This window comes from Bos grunniens, chromosome 8, assembly GCF_055505025.1.
Source record: "Bos grunniens cultivar Pamir isolate PY7600 chromosome 8, Bosgru_T2T1.0, whole genome shotgun sequence".
NCBI lineage: Eukaryota > Metazoa > Chordata > Mammalia > Artiodactyla > Bovidae > Bos > Bos grunniens.
The window spans coordinates 34,625,099-34,640,344 of record NC_141172.1 but is presented as its reverse complement, the minus strand read 5'-3'; the positions used below and the strand labels follow the sequence as shown (position 1 = coordinate 34,640,344).

Below are 15,246 nucleotides of genomic sequence, written 5' to 3'. Positions count from 1 at the left end.
TGAAGAGGGCTATGGATAAAACAGTAAGAGTTTAGAATGGAGATGGGACACAGAGGCCAAAGCATACAAGGGAAAGCAATGTTGATGAAGAAAGTGAGGATCAAAAAAAGGACTCAGAGACACCCTCCATCCATGAGATATTTCCAATGGAAGATGCTCCCCAAAATGCATCCCTCTAGTAAAATATTATAACTCCCTTCTTTTTCCCCCAAGAAAAATGTGAAAATCATTAGTTAGCCATTAAGTGAATTTAGAAAACTTAAGACATTTCCAGTAGATTATTTCTATTATTATCAATTAGCCTACTACTCCATTTAAATTAAGATATACAACAGAATTTATAAATAAGGATATAAAACCAAGTATCTAAAAATCACCCACTGAATTATTTCAACCAGAAAAGTCAAAATGAATAGCCATATTTTCTCTCTTAAAATCCTTTAACAGTATGTTAATTAAGTTACTAGTACAAGCAGTTCAAATATGTGTTTGCAAGAAGGCTGGGGTCTACTTGTGCAGTAAGAAACCATTAGCTCAAGCATGATATGTCCTTTCAGTTAGGGTGGAAGGAGACTGGAGGAAAAAAAAATTTTTTTAATTTTGCAAACAAATGTCTTTTGGGCCTATAATGGAACACTGGATCAGCATTTGATGTGTCTAGTCTAATTTAAATTGTACTGGCGGATCTTAGGGACAGACAGAAGGCAGTAAATTCCTATCCTCCATCAATACATTTGACCTCGGAGCAAACCCCACAACTGGCTACAGGCACTCACCATCCATCATTGCTCTTGAAACCTGATCTTTCATGGAAGGACAGCTGCGCTGGGCAAAGAGCTAAGGAGCTTTCTAAGATGCACCACCATTAAAAAAAAAAAAAAAGGCAATTCTGTCGGTGCGGTGTTTTAATTAAAGGCTTTTCTAAACATTTCTTCCTCAAGACTTAGCTCGACATCAAATATGAAGAATCTATTAAGATATTTTTCACTTTTAAACAAAATTCTCTCTTTGTACGTTGTAGGTAAAATCATTTCTAGCTTTTCCTTTAAAAGCTTTCTGAGATAAACAGCGTACTATGGCATACTGATGTGTACAGACTTCAAAAACGGTGCTGGACAGGAAAAGGTAATTCTAGAATCTGTAGTTATTATACCATGTACACAACAGAGTGTACACGACTCATATCCAAGTCTTCATTTTTAAATCAGGAAGCAATAATTTATAGTAGATAAAGATAGCAGAACACTATCATACAAAATCACGTCATAGAATACAGCATGTCCATTACATCACTCCTGCATCCAGGATTTTTTTTAATTTAAAATACAAAATAAGACAAATTCTTATCTAATTGTATCTTCATCACATCTATGGCTGTTTTCTCTATGTTATGATGGTGAAACAAGACCCTAAATGTTATGTAATTTCTGCCAAGATTCCACAGAAAATAAGTGACAAAACTAAGGTATATAGTTTTTCTTGCATCAAATTTACGTTTTTTTTACTGTAGTCAAAAAAAAAAAGAAGCTGGTCCAGATTTTGCAATCTTTAGCATTATATTTATATACACTATACACCTACATGCTTAAACAAGATTAAATGATAACTGTTTTTCAATTATTAATAAAATCAGTATTAATATCAACCTTTTTGTTAATAAAAGGAATCTGCTTACTGAAGCTTAAAAAAGAAGTCACTTGTTACTTGGGACCCGATGATTAAAGATGACCATTTCATAGATCTGAAAGCACACTTTCCCCTAATCCTGAAGCAATACTGAGAAACACAATTTTCTAAATGCAATTCACAAATCTCAATTTAGTTAGCTACTGCTACATTAAGGAATATAGCTTGAGGACTGTGGAAAAAGACAATTAAGAATTTATAAATTCAATCAATCTCATGACCCTGACAGTTACAATGGTTAAACCCAGTAAATAGCAAAATGGTAAAGGTCACGAGGCTCCTGACATTGTTATCTGAATGTCAAAGTTAAGTCCTGCTTCTGGGCAGTGAATTCAAAGAACTAGGAGAAAACCCAGCTTCAGACAGCTGCTTTTGCTCTTATATTTCGTTATAAATGCCGAAGAAGCCAAAGGGGAGCCTGCCACCTAAGAGTGGCTATTTGCAAAGGAGAGCAGAACTTGCTTGCTGCAGGTAGGAACCACAAGGACTATTCAAGTGGTCTCGATACTGTCTGTGCATGGGTGCACCTGATCTGCTGCCTCACAGACAGAATCAGCCATCTTAGCTTTCTAAATTGGCATCTCTTTCATTTAATTTACTGATCTATGACATATATGGATTTGATTTAGGGGGCAGCAGAGGTCGAAAAGCCAAGAAAAAGTTCCGTTTTGCTCTTTGTTTCTTGTAATTTTTAAAAAGTTATAGAGTAACTGACAAGTATTGATATGACCCTATTAAAGATGTCAGCATCAAACAGAAAACAATGAACAGAAAGATATCGAATGTATTAGTTTCAGAGGAAGGAGGCAGGACATAGCAGACTATTTCAGTTATTCTTTCTTCCCAACAAGTTGACAGTATAACCAGACACAATATTTAAATTACCTTAATGTCTGTCTTAAGAATATCTTATAAATGTTAAGAAACTGCAAACTGCTGATTACATAAAAGCAAATGGGTGATTTATTAAAGGGAAAATGAGGGGCATAGGCCTGAAATGTAATTTTGTGAGTTACGTCTTTCAAGAATTCTATTTCATTAATGTTTCAGTCATGCACCACTGTCATGACTCTATTATTTAGGTTATATTAGGTCAGAGACCTCTATAATGTATAAGCGTTTGCTCTTTAACCTCCCAAGACTTATGACGTAAAGAAAACAGTAAACTTCTACATCTGAGGCTACAATTTCACATAATGAACAATCAGCAGGCACAGACCACTTATTCTTTTAGCTATCTTTCTTAGGGGCTTGACTGTGGAGAGCTGGAAACACTTTTTTATTTTTAAATTAGGGGTGGGAGAATTTGGATACTATAAATTGTCAAAACAAAGGCAAGTCACACATGGCATTTTAATAAGTGTTACCAGCTACTAATTAGAAGCAAATGAAATTATCCATACAGAAAACATATCCCCAAACAAACCTATCCTTTGGTGGAAATGTCACTGTGCCATGATATTATGGAAGCTTAAACAAGGGATGTTTGTTGCAGTGAAATTTACTGATAATTCCCTCCTAAGTAATCTTCCTCCACATTCTCAGGTTTCTTCCGTTGATGTGTTATATAGGAATCCTCAATCTTGTAGCTCACGGAAAAAACAACTCTTTGCAAATCATTGATAATGTAAAAATTCTTTAAACGCTGATTTTGCTTGCAGCTGCAAGTTGTCTTTATGCCATCACAAGTAAGTAGCTTTCTTTAAAGATTTTTCCAAGAAATCAAACAGTACAAAGAACTGAAAAATAACTCCATAAGGCAAAAACACACTGAGTAGGCCTCACTTAAAATATAACTCATTTACTCAAACTAATCTTTTCAATCAAAAACTACTGGCCCTTTAAGAAAACAGGAAAAAAAAAAAGTCTCTGAATACTCTGGAAAACTGAATAATTATATCTTTCTATTTAGCATTTCATATATTCATGCTTATAAAATGAATCCTAAAAGTGTACTTTGTGGCTTCTAAGTTGAATATATTACATTCAAGGTAAAGTTTATTTTCGTGATGACCAGAAACTTTGGGAAAAGGGCACCTATGATCAAAGATTAAAAGTATATTTAAAGATGTGAGCCTAAAAGTTTGATGCTCTCAGAATCATAAATTAGAGCATATACATACTTCAACTCTCCGACTACCCACAAATACACAGTGAAAGGGTATTTTTAAAGCCAAATCACCTTGAGAAATCCATCACTCCTGAAATGGCACTTTTAATACGTGATTGTGTTAATGAATTCTTATTTATCCATAGAATCCTTTTAAAAATAGAAATGTTCAATGACTTGATAAATCAAGTTTGGTCTGAAGGATATTCAATATGCAAATACTTACAGTGTGCTCTTTTACAAATAGTCACCCTTGTCAGTTTGAAAAACTGAAAATCAACAGAAGAACAGTGTAAGTATACTTGACCTTATTGCCTAATGTCTATCAAGATTGCCACAGCTGGTCAATTTCAAATTTGTGAAACTGACACTTAAAAATGTACTGTGCATCCCCGGCGCAAGTCCTCAAGTGCTGACTAAACTGTAGTCACAGCCTCAGATTCTCCTTCCACACAACTTGCACAGCACTTACAAAGCCAGTTTAATCACACCATTAATCCATGACTACACATTCCTTAAAGTAATTCTGCTTCCTTTCTCTTTTAACCTTGCATTATGCAAATAACATCCTTTTCCAGTCCAATAAGAAAAACTTCTTAACGTTCCTATTTGTTTATCCTTGACATACACTGAGAACTAGGATCACATATGAATTTGCAGAAATACCTCTCCAATGTTCCACACACTCTGTGAAAAGTCATCCTTGCACCACCATAGTGTAATGCTCTAAACAATATTCTTGAAAAACCCTTCAATCAATATCTATGACTAACATCAGAGCATGAGTTAATAGGTTAAAAAGACAAAACAAAAACACAGGGGACTACCTACCTGATTCTTTTTAAATGTTTCTCTAGGAAGGGTTTTCTTATGCCATACCAGGCTATCTCCTGGATATAAGAACAGTTATACAGGCCCCTAGTGGTTTAGCAAATAGCAGCAGATGAGGGGATTCCAATTCTTAGTTCTGGACTTTGAGATATTCTGACTATAAATGAATGTCAATCTTAAAAGGAAAATCAAATCATTGTATTTAATACTTTAAGCAGTTTTGCTTTTATGATTATCCACTGAAATACATATATATTAAAATAGAGCACTGCATTTCATTACTTTAGCAACTACAACTGCACTGATCTAAGAAGAATTTGTTACATAACCTCCACAATAAAATATTTAATTCATTCACCTCTTTGCATGTCATTACAAAAGTAATATATTACTCATACATTAAAATATATTTGAGAGACACTTTTCCTCTTTGAATCTTATTTCTATTATACTAGTATTACTGACAGCTCTAAGAACAGATTATTTCTATGTAAAGTGCTCACTATTTAAAATGAAATATAGATACAAATTGAATGCCACTTTTAAAATAGTAGAAATCTAAAATAAATGTGCTTCCCAACAAACAAAACCAGTGTTTTATAAACAAAGCCAGTGATAAAACTTACATTAGAGTGCACCTATTTTTAAAAATCTACAATTAATAACACCACTTAATCCTCATCCCCTAGCTGCCTTTCCTTTAAAAAAGAAAATTCTAGGCAGGCATTTTTACAGCTTTTAGCAATTTTTAACCGGACACAGTCTGACAGCTGAATTCATAGAACTGACCAGCTTGTCAATTTCACACTTTGAAAGTACAATAATAGCTGATAGCATGAGGGTGAATATAAGAAATCTGTCACAGAATTGCTAGCTCCATTGAAAAGCAAAGTATAGTATATAATTATGGGAGGTGGGAGGTAGGAAAATTTTCCTTCAATTGTCCATTTTGGAGATCTGTTTCAAGAATTCGGACATTGAGCATTGAAATTGTATTCTCTCTTTGCTAAGCTAATAACGTAACATCCATCTGTGGCATATAAAATGTTTTCTAAATACCTATAATATCTATTAAGCTTTGTCCTGGATATCATCATATTAACAACATGAGAATCTTTAAGTTGGTATCACTTAAATATTCCTTTAACTCAGAATATTTCAAATCTTGGCAGTAGATCACCCTGGTTTTACTCAAGTTGAGTAGTGAGTGTGTATACTTTGAAACAGAGATAGAATAGCCAAAATGGTTAGAAGTATCAGTGGTTGGACTAACTCCCCATATGTGTGCTACAGTATGGTTGGAAAGAACACACCAAAAGGAAAGGTCCACGTTTGAAGCTCTGGAAGTCCAGCAGCGAATCTATCTCAAGTCACAAGCAGCCACTAGTCTCTGACAGGCTCAAAATGTGTGTGCTCTGCTCTAAGTCACTGGTACTATGACTGTGGGCATGTTAAAAAAAAGAGAGGGGGGGAGAAAAAAAGTTTAAGAGAAAATTCCTGACTCCCTCAGGAATCTTCCTGGAGGTTTAAGGCATCCTGCAAAGTGTAAGCTGGTCTGGGGATCACTGTTAGAAAACAGAGGAGACATCAGACAAGTCATGTACTGGGAAGCAAGCTGGAAACAATACAAATGAATTGTGATCATCCAGGTTTTGGCGAATGGAACAATACTGGAGCACCCAATTAATGAAAGCCAAGCTCACCGTGCCCAAGATTTTTTTTTTTTTTTTTAATCATAAGAAAAGTGACTTAATTTGTTAATGCTTCTAAAAGAAAATCAACCTCACACATGAACGATTCAAGTTTTTTACATGCCAATGTGAAAGCTACAATAAATAGGAAAGCAAAGAACATTTGGTTTGTTCTTGGTTTTCTTTTCAAATTGTTTCCTACAACTTGGACTTTGCATTATAAATTCTAGTTGCCTTCCCCATGGAATGAGTGTGTAAGAAGGGCAGATCGCCACAGCAAAACTATGAGCTTTGATCCTGCCACGGAAAGGTCTCCAAAACAGTCCCCCTCCTCTTTGGCAGCCGCGTAGACTTTCATTCCTGCTATTTCTTCTTCTCCCCAGTAGTTCAGAGGAAAGAAAGAAAAAGAAATCGCCCCCTCTCCGAACCAGCCTTTCTTAAAACAGTACTCACTGCCTCTTAAAAAAAAAAAAAATTGCGGTGGCAGAATCTCTGGGTAGGGTCGTACTGCCCCGCCGCTCCACCATTTCCCCAATATTACGCCCATCCCAGGAGGAGAAAGCGGGGATGGCACAAACACAGACTCAAACACCCTCATTCTCTAGAACTGCCACTCTCCCAGGTCTGAGGTTTTAAGCGAGAAACGAACCGTGCAGGGGAGGACCTCTGCCCAAGGAGGTTCAGAAGAGCAAACTGTTCGCTCCAGTGCCGGGGCGCCGGGCTCGCAGACGCGGGAGAGTGTAGCTCCGGTCCCCGAAGCGCGGGCTGCGGGAGCCTGGCTCTGGCGAGCGCAGACCCCAGACGACTCAGGGGGGCGGACCGGGTCAGCTCGGAGGACTCACCTGGTCATGTTGGCTCCGGGCAGCCGCCGCCACCGCCTCTCGCGCCGCCACCAGCACTTTCCTCCAGCGCCTTCGCCCCCCGCCACGGCCGCGCAGCCCGCGCCTGCCCCAGCCGCCGGAGTCCGGGCGGCCGATTTAATCCCGCGCAGCTGCGGCCCCCGCCGCGGGAGCACCCCCAGTGACTGCCGCCGCCGCCGCCTCCGCCCGGTCCTCGCGCGGCCAGCCCAGTCCAGAGCGAGGAAGTGGAGGAGAGTCTGCGAGTGAGTCCAAAACCCCGAAATCCAGCATCCAGAGGAGCGCGTCCCCCCGCCCTCCCTCCACCCCTACCCCCTTCTTCTCCTCCTCCTCCTCCGCCTCCTCCTCCTCTTCCCGGGCCGTCCTCCCGGCCCTTCTGAGCCCGCGGCTTCCGCGGCGGTTTCTCCTCCTCCCGCTCCTCCTGCTCGCCCTGCGCTCGCCTCTCCGGCCGCCGCCGCCGCTGTGTGTCTCCTCCTCCTCCCGCTCCTCGACGCTCCGCCGCTCGCGGCTGGGGGGTCCGGGGCGGCGGAGCCTCTCCTCCCTCCGCCTCTCCTGTTTCCTCCTTCCCGGTGCTGCTTCTTTTAAAGAGGATTCTTTGGCCACAAATAGCAACTCGGCTGCCCCCCTCAACGCCTCCCTGTCCTTCTTTAATTCCCCCCCCCAAAAGTGAAGCGCACTCGAGAGGTAACCAGAAACTGAGGCCGGCGGGGGAGGGGGTTGAGAGGCGGCGAGGCGACGCCTGGAGACCGGCCCGCGCGGAGTCAAGGGCCAAGAGAGGGGACGGCCAGTCCAGCTCAGTCCTCGGACCTGGCTTGAAGCTGAAGGCTACGGTTGAAGGCGAGGTGGTTTGGAGGGGAAATTAAATGAAAAAATCTCGGGAAAGTGATTGGAAAAGCTCCTCTCTTTGTTTCCTTGTCTGGGTGATTTCGAAAATCCTCGTAACGTGCTGGGGATCCCACGGAATCGCGGTGCCCCAGCGCTGAGGGATTGTGCGTGCGCGTTGCCAGCGCGAGAGTGTGAGTATGGGTGCGCCCGGGCGAGGGGAGGGCCAAGCCCGCTGCGCCCACTGGCGAATCCCTGAATCTGGACCACTGACCCACTGAAAGGGCCAGAGAGCTGGACCGCGAAGGAAGGAGGCAGGAGAGTGGGAGAAGGAGGCGCGCAACACACATACACAAACACACACACACACACTTGCAGAGGAGGGGGCTGGGTGACGTCACTTCCCAGCATCCATCCACCAGGCCAGAAAAGACCCCCTCTAACAAATTCACTCATCTCCTAAGAGCTGCACACCCGGTGCTGCTGCTCTAGGTCCTGGCACAAGGGAGGAAAGATGCTGGTCGCATCCCATTCAAAGCAACGATAACAATATAAGGCGCGGGCGGTGATGAGATGGTTTGTGTCTACAACCCCAGTTCACCTTTGTAGCTTCCATTCAGGGATGTTTGGTGGATCCACTTTGGAATCAGAGAGAAAGAAAGGGAAGTATCGAATCAGTCTTAGTGGAATAACTCGTTTGCTTCCATGCCACTTGCCTTTATGATGTTGATAACGCAGTACTCCCCAGCTTGTCTGAAGGACACCATGTAACCCTCTGCCTAGACATGCGCTCAGTTGTGGGGCTACACAGGCTTCATCAACAGAACACACTGTATGGACTGTTAGCTGAAGAGGCACCTTTTTACCTTCTTTACTCCTCAAGGATCTCCAGCAAGTGCAAAAAGTCAGCAGCTGGAAGCCACCATTGGCAACTGGCCTACCAAAATTTTAATAGAAACTTGGTCAGAAAGGTTAAAGGAAAGTCAAGGTTTCCAGTCACCTGCCTTGCTCACTGTGTGGTCAAGGCAGCATATACACATAATACTTATTCCTGTAGGCCGTAGGCAGTCTTTGAAAGACCAAAGGTAAGCCAACTCCTTAGACTGAATCAGCCTAATGATTCAGCTGCTGTCTCAAGCTGCCATTTGTTCCCACTCTTCGTATGTTGTACACCTGAAAGCCACTGAAGGATTGGTCAGTAATCCTCTGCCCCCTTTGTGCTCTAGAAAGAAATCACACATTTTTGAAAGGCTTCTTGCTAAATGAAGTTCAGTTTTCCAGCAATTTGTGGGGCAAGGGGGAGTATCATCCTAGCGTGACTATTCCTTGTTCTTTTTTTAAATGGTTAGCCTTACAGTCAGAATGAAGAAGACAGCTATTCCTGAGTAAGCCTCCAGAACTTTCTGATAAACCAAGGAACTGAAAGGCTGAGCAGGTTTGCTGAACACCTGCTCCTTATGCCCTAAGGATGAATTCAGAAAGTGGAGCCTCTGCACAGGTGATTCTCATTGAAGGTATAAACTCGAACTTGGCTTTCTCATTGAAAACCAGTGAGGCCCACTTTCCTCTTGCAAAGTTGGGTGTTAGATGAACAAACAAAGCTTTTCAGAACCCTGGTATTTCCTCTGCTGTTGTCTTTGAAGGAGAGACACATATCCAGTTACCTCATTTAAGAAGATCTGACTAGTTCTGACCTTATTTGAGATCCTGGCTGGGAAGTCTGATTGCTGTCAAAGAAGAAATAGTATCAATATATTCCATTCATAGCAAGTTAGATAGGCTAGAGAACTCAGTGATGCTGGTTACCAAGGTGAGCAACAAGCAAAAAGAAAAGGGATGCAGAAATCAGGGGAGACAGGGCAGTGTAAGTAAATGACACAAGCCCAAGGACCCAACTTCCCTGACACCATGAGGTCCTCAATGTTCCTGTCCCACTACAACCAAACATCTTGGAGAAGAAAAGTAGCAATGAAAGGAAGGGACTGGAGAGTCTGAGCTATTATTGTACTGGGTTGGTCAAAAAGTTCGTTCGGGTTTCCCCTGTAACATCTTACAGAAAAACCCAAACAAACTTTTTGGCCAACCCAATACAAAAGAGTATTGTTCAGGGTGATATGAGAGAGAGCATGCACAGGTAGAAGAGCTAAGCTCCCTCTGTACATCTAAGTCATGTTGGGAATAAGACTGCAGCCCCATATACACATATTAACATATTCAGATAAGATTGTAACAAAATAGCTCCCTGTGGCACTACTACAGTATAGTAGAGAGTTTACCATTTGGAGCTTTGAGGTCAAAAAGCATCAGAGGGGGACTAATATCACCTAATTTTACAAGTAAGGAAACTGAGTCCCAGAGAGTTTAAGGTGACCCAACTATTGGTTGGCAGAAGGAGAACAAAACCCCAGATGGCATCGTCCAGTGTCCCCACCCCCTCAGCTACTCCTAATTGCCGCCCAGTTCTGGATGCAAGAAGCCAGCTTTCAGCTTATCAGTGAGCAATAAATACAGAATATTTTAAAACTATAAATACTTCCACGAAGGAATGGTACTAGACATTTCCTTAGTTCCTTTCTAGCTCTCACATTCTTTGATGAACAGCACACAGAAGCTTTGCTATAGCACAACCCCCTCTAGTGCATAATTCAGCATACGATGAGTATGAGTCTATTTTGGACCCCATCCAAGGAAGTTAATTCCTAGAAGTACTGGGAAGATTTTATTCTTATCCATCATGAAGCATCCTAAAAAGGCTGAAAATAATGTTTAAGGACAATAACAGTAATCACTTGTATTATGTACTAAACATCATGCTATCCCACTGTTTTTCAAAAGGCACATCATGACCTTTTCTGGGTGATGAATCTAGTGTGTCGTGAAACATTTTTTAAATGAAAGTAGGAAAGAAAGAAGAGTGCATTATCTCTATTAAATATTGTTTTGTAAAACTTTTGGTCCCATCATGTGGCTAGTGATTAAAAGAAAAAGTTTCAAAACCTCCAATCTTAACAATTGCCCTGTTACTTAAGTATCATTAGCCCCACTGTATAACTGAGGAAACAGAAGCCAAGGGTATAAGTAATTCGGCCAATCTGACACAGCTAGTGAGTGGCCAAGCTAGAACTTAGAAACAACTGTTCTACTTCAAAATTTTGTGTTTTTACTTCTATTCTGATTATAAATTATTATCCAAGGAACTGCATTAATTGTTGCTGGTCATATTTCCTTTGTGAAGACTACAGTGATCTGTAGTAAATCCAGGTAGAGTGGAGAAATATGACATAGGTTCAAATGGCATGTTCTGAAGACACTAAACCCTTTCCTAAGGCACTGAAATGAGTATTTGAGACCTCTTCCTGTAGGTGCTAGTTATGCCTAATATATTTCATTAATTTGCTGCTAAATGCACACATGGAATAACAATTAATGGTTTTAATCCTCAAATAACTTAAATATTAATCTCTACAAGTGTTAAACTGTTTGCGAGAGCTTTCCAAATTTAATTCATGTGGCATTTCTCAGTAGCTTATTTATTGATCAAACACAGACCTGGCACATGAGAAAGATAATATAGCCACTAGGGAAGTCCATGAATACTGGAGTGGGTAGCCTATCCCTTCTCCAGCAGACCTTCCTGACCGCAGGAATCAAACCAGGGTCTCTCGCATTGCAGGTGGATTCTTTACCAACTGAGCTACCAAGGAAGCCCCATATACAAAACACAGTCCCTAAACTAAACAATATTTCTATTCATTTCAGAACACAAGATATACAAGTATAAAGTATTCAGACGACACTATAATTCTACCTAAACTGTGAAGAAGAAAGGAAGAAAACTCAGACGCCATGCTACTATTTTTGACTTACATGGAGAATCTATAGACCATTATCACTGCAGGATTAGGTGCTGTTATTCCCATTCCTCAGATTGAAAGCTCAAACTCGGAAGTAGGAGCTGATCAAAATGAGCCTCTAATCCTGATCCTTTTGATTTCACTACCTAAAGTCTAAAGTCTCTTTACAAACAGGTGGGCTTCCAGTAGACAAAGAGGTGGTTAGAGATGTTGAGACATGCTATGCAAACATTCCAGCTTTTCTCCATATGAAGGAAATGTACTTTCTTTTTCTCCAAGGCAGCATTTCCTGTTGCTGTCAGGCAGCAATGTTCTCTTTAAAAACTCCACATCTTTCTCTAAAGACAGGCCTAGAAAAGCCAGGCCTTCTCTCCTCACTGTTCAGTCTGCATTTCACCCTCACCTGCTGTGTGTAGAGGACGTTATGGTACGATGCTATTTTCCATTGGCTCTGCTACTGGAGATTACAGCATGCGACTGTGACAAATGGATATTCCCATTAAATTCTTTAGTAGAGTGGGGCATTCCATTAACCACTGGCACTATCCCAACCCAAGTGAAACATTGGGTCATTTTTTTTCTTGTGAGCAAGAAGTAAAGGAGGAAAACAAAGGATAGACTCTAATTACCTTTCCTATTTTTTTGTGTTGCATGCATTATGATAGCCGTATATTACAATTATTTATAATTAATATATGACAAGCTGTCAGCTAAAATTTAACAGGTGATTTGTCAAGAAGTTGCATTAATTCATACATGAAGCTGTGGATTTCAGTATCTCCAGCAATAAAAGTGTGTTTCGGTTTTGTTGACTTAAACCATTGTGTTTAAATATTGTGTTTAAATATTCGAAGGCCACCTCTCTATATGTGCAGCATCTTTAAAAAGACAACACATGCTAACACAAATGGGTAATTTGTTAGTAATTTTAAGGAATAAGCACATTCTTCTGAGACTTTAACCTTTAAATGCTAATGTTTTCACTGAAGAAATTAATTGCCTTGTGTTTATTTTGAAATTTTAAACTTTATGATTTGTACACATTTTCAAACGGTGTCTTTGGTAGTAAAGGTAAAGCTGAATGGTGAGAAAAGTAATTGCCATGACTTATGTTCCATTTAGGGTTTGTATCTTACACTAGGGAATTCTGAAAATAAAGACTATTTTAAAATACAAAAAAAAAAAAAAGATTAAGAAGTCACCAGAAAGCCAGTAATTAATCACCAATGAGGGGGAAATCTAGGGAGACCAAAAACTGATGGAGCAACCTCTATTTTGCTGAATGGCACAAGAATGGGGCAAGAATGGAAATGAATCACCAAGATTTCTTGGGAGTGATAACAAAATTCTTTAAAAAGAGAAACAGTTTGGTTTCAATATCAACGTCATGGGACCTAACCTGGAAATGACGTTAAATTCTGAAGCTACAGTTTTATTATTGGGTCCCTGGCCAACCAAAGTTGGTATTGTGTAGGCGAATGACAGAAAAATGAAGCTGCATTTGTTTAACATTTATTGTGCACAAGGCTGACTTTTATCTGTCAAGACTAGAACTTGCTGCGGGATGTTAATGACTCACAATCCGCTACTGTATTAAATAAAGAATGTGCTTTGAGACTCAGTGGTTGGAGAGAGAGAAAAAAAGATTAAAACCAAGAGGGTAAAACCCAAAGTGCAGTAGCTTTTCAATGTGAGTAAGACTTCTGTGCCCACAAACCAAATTCACTCTTCACGGTTTTACCTAGAAAACCATGCAGAGTCACAAAGTTGTTTGTAAAGGGTCTTTCAAATGAGGTTTCAGAAAGTGATTTTCAGAAACTCACTCAGAAGCAAAACACCACAAGTTGAATTCCATGGGAGTATACCTCTTCACCGGAGAAGGCGATGGCACCCCACTCCAGTACTCTTCCCTGGAAAATCTCATGGACGGAGGAGCCTGGTGGGTTGCAGTCCATGGGGTCGCTAAGAGTCAGACACGACTGAGCGACTTCACTTTCACTTTTCACTTTCATGCATTGGAGAAGGAAATGGCAACCCACTCCAGTGTTCTTGCCTGAAGAATCCCAGGGATGGGGGAGCCTGGAGGGTGCCGTCTATGAGGTCACACAGAGTCGGACACAACTGAAGCGACTTAGCAGCAGCAGCAGCATACCTCTTCACAGGCTGTGAATTATAAATGACTGTGACAAACCAGAGCTTTTATCCTCGATCGGGACCCCAGTTACCAGATTTCACCTTGCTTCTCAGCATAACTGTGGATGTTTCTGAAGAAATTCAGGAGCAATTTTCAAGACAATGAACACAGCAAAGACATTAAGATGACTGTTTTTCAGCCACTTTTCAAAGCTTTCTCTATCTTCATCGTATACTTCATTATGCCACTTAACAATTTCTACTGGATGCATCCATACTTGGGATAATATTCTTTTTAGTTGTTTGACAGCAGATTCATGTCTGACTGGAGCCAAAGCTCTTATCATAGAACTTTCAACTCTCTATGTACTCTATAAATATTTGAGAAAATAAAGGAAATGAAGGATGAAGCTAGGAAGAGAGAAAGAGGAAATGAATTGGTTGTCAATTAGTCTTTCCTTGAGAAACATCACTTTACTTATAAAGCTTCCTGTAGTTCACTTAAAAAGAATGAATTTGTCCCGCCTCTGGTCTCACATTCTTTTTCTTATTTCCTGTTTCTCTGTATTTTGTATGTGTATATTTGCACCGTATTAATCTCTAAACATCTCCACATTCATATTTCACCATCAACAAGCAGAGAAGCTGAACTATAAGCAAATCTCAAGACCTCTGCTGAATGACTCGATGGAAGGTAACATGGGCTTAGATATCCCTGAGGCTGGTCAGATGTTACCCTCACAGTCCCTCTTACTGGGCCTGTGCTGAAAGGTAAAAATAACTGTTGAGTTAGGCCTCACTAACTAAAAGATACCACAAAATGTCACAAATAAATAATAGTAGAATCTGAACAGGAGTGGATGGATTCATAGTGCCACAGAATTCTTAACAAGAGTAATTACAAACTTTCATGGCTTCCTACTAGATGTCAGTATAACTGATCAATCAGTAGAATGAAAATCCTTCATACCTCTGATTGGTACTGAACTTTTCATTTCTAACTAGATACACTTCTATTAGGCAGATCAAGCATTCATTTATCTCTAAATATTCTTTTCCTGTATCATCATCTATTATTCCAAAACATCCTGATTTTCAAAACTCATTGATCACATCTCCAAGATTACTGCTCTTGCTGCTAAATCATATCAGTCATGTCCAACTCTGTGCGACCCCATAGACAGCAGCCCACCAGGCTCCGCCGTCCCTGGGATTTTCCAGGCAAGAACACTTTCCTTCTCCAGTGCATGAAAGAGAAAAGT

General features: G+C 40.5%; 1 protein-coding gene and 1 long non-coding RNA gene across 9 annotated transcripts in view; one reads left to right on the top strand and one right to left on the bottom strand.

The window, feature by feature from the left end:
- The window catches only part of PTPRD (protein tyrosine phosphatase receptor type D), a 2,533,682-nt gene that overhangs the window by 566,067 nt on the left and 1,952,369 nt on the right, over window positions 1-15,246 (bottom strand). For 5 of the 8 annotated variants that reach the window (XM_086415147.1, XM_086415148.1, XM_086415150.1 and 2 more), the window contains exon 1: window positions 7,161-8,092. The exons of 2 other annotated variants lie outside the window; for them this stretch is intronic. The gene's annotated coding sequence lies outside the window, so the exon portion shown is untranslated. Of the gene's footprint in view, window positions 1-6,967; window positions 7,116-7,160; window positions 8,093-15,246 lie in introns of those variants that run through there. One more of the 8 variants, XM_086415149.1, reaches the window with a different exon arrangement.
- Window positions 8,066-13,039, top strand: LOC147366907 (uncharacterized). Its single transcript, XR_015169578.1, has 2 exons — window positions 8,066-8,191; window positions 9,347-13,039. It is a non-coding gene; the product is annotated as an uncharacterized LOC147366907 (long non-coding RNA).